Source organism: Phocoena sinus, chromosome 15, assembly GCF_008692025.1.
Source record: "Phocoena sinus isolate mPhoSin1 chromosome 15, mPhoSin1.pri, whole genome shotgun sequence".
Classification (NCBI taxonomy): Eukaryota; Metazoa; Chordata; class Mammalia; order Artiodactyla; family Phocoenidae; genus Phocoena; species Phocoena sinus.
In genome coordinates this window covers 79,444,016-79,454,719 of record NC_045777.1, presented here as the reverse complement: position 1 = coordinate 79,454,719, position 10,704 = coordinate 79,444,016, and the positions used below count along the sequence as shown (strand labels likewise).

The 10,704-nt window shown below is 49.4% G+C and overlaps 1 long non-coding RNA gene across 1 annotated transcript; it reads left to right on the top strand.

The window, feature by feature from the left end:
• Nucleotides 1-7,140: 7,140 nt before the first annotated feature.
• Nucleotides 7,141-10,704, top strand: LOC116740961. The gene is made up of 2 exons (XR_004345988.1): nt 7,141-7,396; nt 7,486-10,704. It is a non-coding gene; the product is annotated as an uncharacterized LOC116740961 (long non-coding RNA).

Below are 10,704 nucleotides of genomic sequence, written 5' to 3'. Positions count from 1 at the left end.
GAGCAGGGCAACCTTCCACGGTTCAAAACAAGCCTTCAGGTACAGAGAGTCTGCAGAGCACAGGAAAGGCCTGGCAGCAGACTATTAAGGTTCTTTTAACTTGATACAAAGCAGAATCAAGGGTAGCGTTAAAAACAAGAGAGGACATTCTGATGGGGGAAGAGAGCCTGCAGAAATCCTTGGCCCAGAGCTGGCCTCTGAACGGTGATTGAGCTTTCACTCTCTAAAGAATAGTGTTTCTTCTTCTTCTTCTTTTTAAAAAGTCTTTGCTTCCTTTTTTTTTTTTTTTTTTTTGGCCGTGCCGTGCAGCTATGAGGGATCTTAGTTCCCCACCCTCACCCCCGACCAGTTCCCAAGCAGTGGAAGCACAGAGTCCTAACCCCTAGACCACCAGGGAATTCCCACAGAGTGTTTTTCTAAGGATGGAAGAGAGCTGGTGTCTTCAGGTGAGAGACGGAACTACAAACAGACATTGGTCAGACTGTAGGTGACAACAGAACTCTGACGCACAGCCTCTGCAGCAAAAACCCCAGAATCATGAGATTGGTCAGTGACTGCCAGCTTCCTAATTGTCCCCTTTCTCCAACTCAGAACCAACCAGAGATGGCCAAATATACTCCCGAATCAATCACAGAAGATGTCTGCTTCTAGTTATCCCGCCTCCAGCTTCCCGGGCCAACAGCCTCCATTCAAGATATACCTGTGCTTTCCCTCTGGTCCTCTCTGAAGCTCTCCCACTCCCTGGAGGCCTGTGAGTCTCTGCCAAACACAGGTGATGCGCCTGATTCCCTTGTTAGGCCAGCGCTAAATAAACTACCTTTGCTGGTTCCCATCTGAGGGTTCTCATTTATTGCATCAGGGAAGCTGTAAAATCTGGTACAGTTGCAGCCAGGGCCGTGGAAGGATTGAAGCAGGCAGTGGCGAGGAGGGGAGAGCCTCCAAGAGTGTGCAAAGCTGGAAACCTGTCCTTCTGCTGGCAGGTGTGTCTCCTGGGCCAGCCTCTTTGGAGGACCGTCTGGTAGCATATGTTAAAATGCTAGACACACGTACCGGGACTTCCCTGGTGGCGCAGTGGTTAAGAATCCGCCTGCCAATGCAGGGGACATGGGTTCGAGCCCTGGTCCAGGGAGATCCCACGTGCCGTGGAGCAACTAAGCCCGTGCGCCACAACTACTGAGCCTGCGCTCTAGAGCCCACGAGCCACAACTACTGAGCCTGCACACCACAACTACTGAAGCCCACGCACCTAGAGCCCGTGCTCCGCAACAAGAGAAGCCACCGCAGTGAGAAGCCTGCGCACTGCAAGAGTAGCCCCCCGCTCGCTACAACTAGAGAAAAGCCCACGCACAGCAACGAAGACCCAACACAGCCAAAATAAATAAATACATACATACACACACATGCCATTGAACCAGCAATTCCACCTCCAGAAATGTGTCCTACACATTTGCACAGAGGTTCATGTACAAGGATGCAGGCAGCACTATTTGTGGTTATAGAAAACTAGCAACAACCTAATTGCCAATTCATAGGGGACTCAGCAAAGATATATTTTTAAGTGAAAAAAAACAAGGTGCACAAGGACATGCACTGTATGATCCTATTCATGTAAAAAAAAAATACACGTATGCTTAGCAACTTGATAGATGCAAACTATCAAAGTTGTGTTGACTGAAAAAAACGCACAACGTGAGAGTTGCGAGTTACGTTTTACAAACTTAATGAGGGGCAAAATGAGGACTATAGTCCGGGAGACAGCATTTCAGATAGCTCTGAGAAACTGCTCCAAAGAGGTAGGGGGGAGGATGAGTATATATGTGATTTTGGTGAAGGGGGAGTACACGCAATCCAGCACATATTTTTTTGCAGAAGGTTGCTGCTAGTCACGAGGAGCAGACGTCACCATGAAGGATTTTAGTGCTTTTCTAGATACGAGGAGATGCAAGAGTTGGGCTCATAAAGTCTTCTCCTGAAAATATCTAACTATCTAAAGACATGTTCTGCCAGTTCTTCCCAGAGCGCAGAGGGCCTCATTCCTGATCTCCACCCTGAACTCCTTTTAGGCGGGGTCAATGGTCAGCAGCTGCAGCAGCTCATAATTTGATCCTTGTAGAGGTACAGGGCAAGGGCCAATTTGTAGGTGACAGGTGGTTGCCTTAGGCAAGTCAGACTGGGAGTCAGGGAGAGAGAAGATACATCTTTATCAGTACTTTTCTGGGGTGTTTAAACTTCTTGCTATGTGCATTTATCCCTTTTGTAATAAAAACTAATGTACAGAAGCTGTCGATGCGTTGCCCGTGCACCTTTCCCTCAGACTGTTATCTTTCATCACGCTCCTGACTTCTTCCAACAGCCATGAGGATCTGCGTCTCTGTGCCTGGGTGCTTTGCCCCGAAGGCTGCTCTGCTGGGTCAGGCCAGGAGTGCCAGGGAATGAACAGCCCCCGGGCAGCCCTCAACCAACAGCTAATTAAAGTGGGTGTCTAACCACCACCCCAGGTCCCTAACTCCCTGGTCGGAATAGCTCTAGGGAGTGCGTTCTCCGCTCTCTGCCAATCGTTGCCCTGTTTCCCAATCAGTCACTGGCTTGACAACACACGCTTCTGGCTGGCTGCCCTTCTCCCCGGTGTCTCTGCCTCTCCTGAATAAACTACATACTCCCAAACCCTTGTCCCAGGGTTTGTATTTGGGAGAATACAAACCAAGTCAACTAGTTTAGATGACAAATAAATAAATAAAGGAGAAATGACTTGGTCTAGGAAGTCAGATGGACCTGGATTTGATCCCAGCCTCCTCGGTTTCTGGCTGTGTGGTGCCAGAGGAAGCTAACTGAGCTCTCGGGCCTCAGTTTCCACATCTATAAAATGAGCATAATGGAAGTACCTATTTCATGGGTCGGCTGTAAGTATTAAACAGGCAATTAATGCATGGCAAGCATTTAGCTGAGTGCCTGGCACGTGGTATAAAGGCTGTGGGCAGCCTCAAGTTTAGGCAGGAGGCAGAGAAGCTGAAGCTGGTCTTGCTGTGGCCAGGGCACCCAGCTAATACTTCTTTGGCCACTCCAGTGGCTCTGTGCCCCCTGCTACCTCCTGTCTCATTTCTCTGGTGGCCATTAAATGCCTCTGGAGAAAGGAGGCACTGACCGGAGTGCTGATCATGGGGCACCTGAACTGTCCACCAGAAGTCCTGGCCTGCCTTGGCCCAACCTGGCTTTGGAATGCGAGCCTTGGCCGTGGATGGCCAGTCTGTGTGTGGGGAGGTGACATCTCCCGCCCTGGCTCTGGGCGGACCACCAGCACAATGACAATGCACTGAGTCACCCACAGTCTTTCTCAAGCTACCTTGAGATATTCTGGAGATGGAGGGGTGCCGGAAGCTGCTGTGGTCAGGGAGGGACCGGGCTTAGTTTGTGGCCACGTTAAGACAAAGTTGGTCTGTGTTTTGGAGAATACTCCACCCCGGACAAAACTTGTCCTATGACTCACTGAAACTGAGTTAATTAAGCTCTGCTATAGCCCACGGCTGACATATCAAAAATCATAATCCAAGGGTGGAAGAGGAAGCGAGCACAGGTGAGCCCTTGAGTCCAAGGGGTGGGAGGAGGAACAAAGAAGACCCACCGAACAGCAGTTCTCAACCCTAGCGGGGCTTTAGAATCAGAATCTGACTTAAAATGCAGGTTCCTGGGCCCTGCCCCATACGTGATGACTCTGCTGGGATGGGGCCCAGAAATCTGCATTCTTGAAGAAGTTGCCCCAGTTGGCGCAGCCACTATCGAAAACTGTATGGAGTGGGCTTTCCCGGTGGCGCAGTGGTTGAGGGTCCGCCTGCCGATGCAGGGGACACGGGTTCATGTCCCGGTCTGGGAGGATCCTGCGTGCCGCGCGGAGCGGCTTGGCCTGTGCGTCTGGAGCCTGTGCTCCGCAACGGGAGAGGCCAGGGCAGTGAGAGGCCCGTGTACCGCAAAACAAACAAACAAACAAACAAAAAAACCTGTATGGAGCTTTCTCAAAAACGTAGAAACAGAACTGCCATACGATCCAGGAATTCCACTTCTGGGTATTTACCAGAAGGAAATGAACACACTTAGTTGATAAGATGTCTGCACCCTGATGTTCATTGCAGCGTTATGTAAAACAGCCAAGACATGGAAGCAGCCTAAGTGTCCACTGGAGGCTGAATGGATAAAGAAAAAAATACACACACACACATATACACACAGTGGAATGTTACTCAGCCATAAAAAAGAATGAAACCTTGCCATTTGCGACAACATGGATGGACCTTGAGGGCATTGGGCTGAGTGAAATAAGATAGACAGAGAAAGACAAATGCCATCTGATCTCATTTATATGTGGAATCGAAAACACAGTAAAACCCCAGACTCATAGATACAGAGAACAGATTGGTGGTTGCCAGAGGCGGGGGCTAGGGGTTGGGCAAAATGGGTGAAGGGGGTCAAAGGTACAAATTTCCAGTTATAAGATGAATAAGCCCTGGAGATATAACATACAGCATGGTGACTGTACTTAACAATACTGTATTGTATATTTGAAAGTTGCTAAGACAGTAGATCTTAAAAGTTCTGCTCACAAGAAAACAAAATTTGTAACCCTACGTGGTGATGGATGTTAACTTGTGGCAATCATTTCACAGTGTATACATATATCAAATTATTGTGTCGTACACCTAAAATGAATACGTTATACGTCAATTATATCGCAATTAAAAAAAAAAGTAGTCCAGGTTATTGTCATAGCCAGCCAGGTTGACAGACTTTATCTCCCACTCTGGCAAACAAGGGACCGGGGAGGAGAGAGGGACCTTTGGCTTCATCTGGCACAGAAGAACCAGTTGAGAAGTGCTGAGCTGGGTTAAGTGACTCAGGACCCCTGCTTGGGGGCAGGGGCAGCTGATGAGCAGAGTCTGGTCTCAGCCACCTCTCCTTCCAGGTGGCAGCTGGAGCGGCAAAATAATGTTGGGGTTATCATAAAGTCTTTTTTTTTAATTGAGGTATAGTTTATGTACAATACATAAGTCTCAAGTGTACAACATGGCGATTCACTTTTTAAAGGTTATATTCCATTTATAGTTATTTTAAAATGTTGGCTAGGGGCTTCCCTGGTGGCGCAGTGGTTGAGGGTCCGCCTGCCGATGCTAGGGGACACGGGTTCGTGCCCCGGTCCGGGAAGATCCCACATGCCGCGGAGCGGCTGGGCCCGTGAGCCATGGCCGCTGAGCCTGCGCGTCCGGAGCCTGTGCTCCGCAACGGGAAGGCCACAACAGTGAGAGGCCCGCGTACCGCAAAGAAGATAAAATAAAAAATAATTATTAAAAAATATTTTTAAATAAAAAAAAGAAAGAAGAGAGCAACCAAACCAAAAGACAAATCCACCCATGATAACAAGCGCTAAAAACTATACTTAAAAAAAAAAAACTATACTAAAAAAAAAAAAAAGGACAGACAGAACCCTAGGACAATGGTGAAAGCAAAGCTATACAGACAAAATCACACACAGAAGTATACACATACACACTCACAAAAAGAGGAAAAGGGGAAAACATATACATATCGTTGCTCCCAAAGTCCATCTCCTCAATTTGGCATGATTCGTTATCTATTCATGTATTCTACAGATGCAGTGTACATCAAGTTGATTGTGGAGCTTTAATCCGCTGCTTCTGAGGCTGCTGGGAGAGACATCCCTTTCTCTTCTTTGTTCGCACAGCTCCCGGGCTTCAGGTTTGGGTTGGGCCCCGCCTCTGCGTGTAGGTCGCCGGAGGGCGTCTGTTCTTCGCTCAGACAAGACGGGGTTAAAGGAGCCGCTGATTCGGGGGCTCTGGCTCACTCAGGCCGTGGGGGAGGGAGGGGCACGGAGTGCGGGGCGGGCCTGCGGCGGCAGAGGCCGACGAGACGTTGCACCAGCCTGAGGCGCGCCGTGCGTTCTCCCGGAGGAGTTGACCCTGGATCCCGGGACCCTGGCAGTGGCGGGCTGCACAGGCTCCCCAGAAGGGGGGTGTGGAGAGTGACCTGTGCTCGCACACAGGCTTCTTGGTGGCGGCAGCAGCAGCCTTAGCGTCTCATGCCCGCCTCTGGGTTCCGCGCTTTTAGCCGCGACTCGCGCCCGTCTCTGGAGCGCCTTTAAGCAGCGCTCTTAATCCCCTCTCCTCGCGCACCAGGAAACAAAGGGAAGAAAAAGTCTCTTGCCTCTTTGGCAGGTCCAGACTTTTCCCCGGACTCCCTCCAGGCTAGCCCTGGTGCACTAACCCCCTGAAGGCTGTGTTCACGCCGCCAACCCCAGTCCTCTCCCGGCGCTCCGACCGAAGCCCGAGCCTCAGCTCCCAGCCCCGCCCACCCCGGCGGGGGAGCAGACAAGCCTCTCGGGCTGTTGAGTGCTGGTCGACACCGACCCTCTGTGCGGGAATGTCTCCGCTTTGCCCTCCACACCCCTGTGGCTGCGCTCTCCTCCGCGGCTCCGAAGCTTCCCCCCTCCGCCACCCTCAGTCTCCGCCCGCGAAGGGGCTTCCTAGTGTGTGGAAAGCTTTCCTCCTTCACAGCTCCCTCTCACTGGTGCGGGTCCTGTCCCTATCCTTTTGTCTCTGTTTATTCTTTTTTCTTTTGCCTTACCCAGGTACGTGGGGGGGGGGGTTTCTTGCGTTTTGGGAGGTCTGAGGTGTTCTGCCAGCGTTCAGTAGATGTTCTGTAGGAGTTTTTCCACGTGTAGATGTATTTCTGGTGTATCTGTGGGGAGGAAGGTGACCTCCACGTCTTACTCTCCTGCCATCTTGAAGCTCCTCCCTAGGAGCTTCATTCCTGAACATCCATTGTGTGGTCAGGCTGCTCTATGCTCCTGTCCTGAGACTATCCAGACCTCAACAAGAGATAAACAATGTTTAGAAAACCAAGGAAGGGAACTAGCATCCTACATGCCATGCGGCGAAAAACAGAAAAAACTCTGGCCAAGAGCCAGGAATCTATCAGGAATAACTAACGTCAATTCTCTGGAATTCTTATTTCCTCTTTCCCCTTTTGCTTTTCAAACAATCGAGCATTGCCTCAGACCATCGCACTGGCTGGGAGACGCTCAAGGGTGTGCTGACTCCTCCCCTTCCCGCCCCATGACACTTCCTCACTTTCCAATCTCCTTTTCACGGGTGTCAGGTTGCTTCCCCTCTGTAGTACAAAAGAGCTGCTTTTGTGCTTTTGTGCTTTACGTCAATTCTCTGGAATTATCTTCAAGGGCCACTCAGCCCCATAAAAGAGGGTACTGCTGAGACAGGAGGAATTAGGAAGAAGGTTGTGAAGGACCCAGCTTGTAGCACCATGAAGAACTTCACCACGGCTTTCCCTCTTTTCCTGGTTTTTATCCTGAGTGTCCATCTCGGAGCTGCTGCACGTACGGCGCTGTCCAACTCCCTTCCCAGGCTGCCGAGGGATGGAAGCAAAGGGACATCTCCGAGCTCCTTTCTCTCCCTGTTTATTTAGGTGGCAGTGATGTGGCTAAGTTCTGCTGCTTTCAATACACCCACAAGAGCCTTCCCTGGAGGTGGGTGAGTAACTATGAATTCACCAGGAACAGCTGCCCCCAGCAGGCTGTGATGTGAGTATTTCTCCTTTGGGCTTTTAGGGTCCCTTACCATTCATGCTGTTGGATGGATTCCGGGAAGACCCCCACAGTGCCAGGATGAGCCTCAAGATGGGAACCCAGTGACTTGGGTTATCACCTTACCTCGGGCATTAAGAAGCGTAACCCTGACCTTGATTTCCTAGCTTGCAGACCATGAGCCGGGCGCCTGCCAGTCACTGTGCTAAGTGCTGGGTATAAAAGAATAAACAGCCCTTACAGACCTTACATCTAGCATAAGAAAGAGGGCATTAAAAGACATTTGCACAAAATAATCAAGATTGTGATGAGTGCTTGAAAAAGACAGCGGAAGAGAGAGCAGGAGGGAGCATATTGTAGCGCAGGCAAAACTTTCTCTCTACCCTCTTAGGGGCTCCAGCTGGGCTTTAGAATTAAATCGACATAAGACATTAACAAGAGGAAAACATATAGCTTTTTACACGCACACAGGAGCCCCACAGGAAGATGAAGACCCAAAGAAGTGGCAAAAGCTACATGCTTTTATATAAAACCTGCGTGCTTTTGAACAAGGAAGGAACTGTGGAAAAGTAATTAAAATATATGGGGGTGGGGAAAGCTAACGACTGATAAGAGTTATTTTAACAAGGTCTGTTTTTACAGAGTTCACTTGGCCTTGACTCTATCTCTGGTGTTAAGAATATTTCTTTCCTCCTGCTACGAGGAGGACATTTTTCACATGGGAGTTTCATCTCCTGCTTTCAGGGAAAAAAGGGGAGGTCAGAACGCTCTTCTTGCCCCCTGCTGGGGTTTTTTTGTTTTGTTTTGTTTCACTGGGGTTTTTTTTTAGTGTCTTTCGTTCAAAATAATCCTTACGTCAAAGTGGCATATTTGGGGGCGGCATATTTGGCCACCCTTCATCATAGTCACAGGAGGACCTAACTTAGTGTTGGGAGGGTCTCCTGGAGGGAGTGACATTTACACTGAGACCCCCCAAGGCTAAGCGGGAGTGGCCCAGGTGAAGGCGGCAGGCAGGAGCATGGTGGAGGGGAGAAGGATGAACATGTTACTGACTAGGCAGACAGGTAGACAGGAGGCATGTCATGCCGAGCTCATCGGTAGCAGGAGAGATGACGCACACCTGGAAGGCTCCCTGGCAGGACTAAATGAGGTTAATATATGCAAAGAATTTAGCGCTGAGCCTGCACACGGGAAACATTCAGCAAATGGAAGCGATCTTTAAGTGCAAATACACAATCAGGGGACCTTGGGTTCCTGAGCATGAGAGAACGGTGCGGAAAGGGAGAAAACGGGCTCCAGGGACAAAGCTGAATGTTATCGTTTTGAGACAGTTAAGGACGGGAAAGAAGCACTCAAGTGCCTAGATATGGAGGGGGATGCTCCGGGGCTCAGGATGTCCTGGGTCTTCTCCTTCGTGTCTTGATTGGCTTTCTGGCGTTTTAAAGACACCAACACTTAACCAACAGCTGGCAAAGAGCCCTGAGCTGAGCTCAGAGCAGTGGCTCTTTCATTTTATAAGCTGTGTGACCTTGGGCAAGTCAAGTTTCCTCATTTGTAGAAGGAAGGTGAGGGGCCTATATCAGTCAACTGTTGCTGCATAACCAACCACCCAAAGCTTAGTGGCTTAATCCAACAATGGTCATCTTCTTACCTCTCGCTGTTTCCATGGGTCTGGAATTCCAGAAAGGCTTGGCTGCAAGGTTCTGGAAAGGCGTCTCTTGTGTGGTTGCAGACAGATGGTGCTGGAGCTGGAACAGCTCAGGGGGCTGGAGGCATCTCCCTCCAGGGCCCCTCTGTGTGGTCTCTCTGTTGGGCTAGTTTGGGCTTCCTCATACTATGGTGAGCTGGGGTGGTAGGACTCCTTATGAGGAAGTCCACAGCTCCTGTGTAAGTGCTCAGTGAACCAGGCAGAAGTTCTACAACCTTCTATGACTTAGCTACCAAATCACATAGCATCACTTTTGCCATTCTCTATTAGTCAACCAGTCCTTAAGACTGGCCTGAATTCAAGGGGAGGGGACATAGACTCCCATCTTTCAATGGGAGCAATGTCACATGGATGTTCAAACATCCACAAAGCCCTTCCTCTCTCTTATTTCCCCATCCTTTTGGCTCTTCTCCCCTGCTCCAGGTTAGAGCACCCCCTAACCTAGGCTCTTGTCACTTGCGAGTACTCTCAGGGAGTAAAGGCTGGAAGCCATTCAGGGACATCAACCACAACCCCCAGTCTTAATGAGCTCACAGTGTGGTAAGGAAGGCAGGAATCATATCCATATAAGCAGCCGTGGCTAACAACCCATGATAATGTGATTAAGAATTAAGTGGTACAATACATAAGAGGTTCCTTTGCGGGGCAATACAAATGTTATAAAATTGATCATGGTGATGGTTGCATCATCTATTGATATACTAAAACCAATGAATTATGATTATACACTTTAAGTGGGCAAATTAGTGACTTATATCCCAACAAAACTGTTATATTAAAACGAAAGAGTTAAGAGGCACGGTGCAGATTACCTGCTTCAGACCAGAGCTGTTGTTACATCTTTCCTGGTGAAGGTGGGCCAGGAAGTGTGGTTTCCAGTGGAAAACAGGATAGCAGAGAAGAGGGAGGTCAAGGGCCAGAAGAAGGAGCAGGGACAGTGTGACAGGGGTACAGCAAACCGAGCAAGAAGATTGGGGTGGGGGGCTGCCCCTCCCTTTCCATCCCTTTCCGGGAGACAAAAGTTTTTAGCATTGACTGTCAGCATCTCTTTTCCATAGATTCACCACCAAAAGAGGCCAGAAACTCTGTGCAACACCGAAGGAAGCATGGGTGCAAAAATACATATCTTTACTAAGAGCCCGGCAACAACCGTGACCGCCGAATTCTCAGTCCAAAACGCCTGGCTCCTGCTCTGTTCTTGGCTTTGCCCCCCTTGGTGGAGCCTGAAGAATTTCTCCAACAGAAGGCTGCGTGGGTCTGGTGGGGAGGAGAGGATATTTCTCACCAGTCTTTTTTTTTTTAGTAAAGATTTCATTTGCTCAATAAACATTCTAATTCAATAAAAAACTGAGTTTTCTTCAAAGAAAATAAAGCAGTTGATATTTGCAGCTGA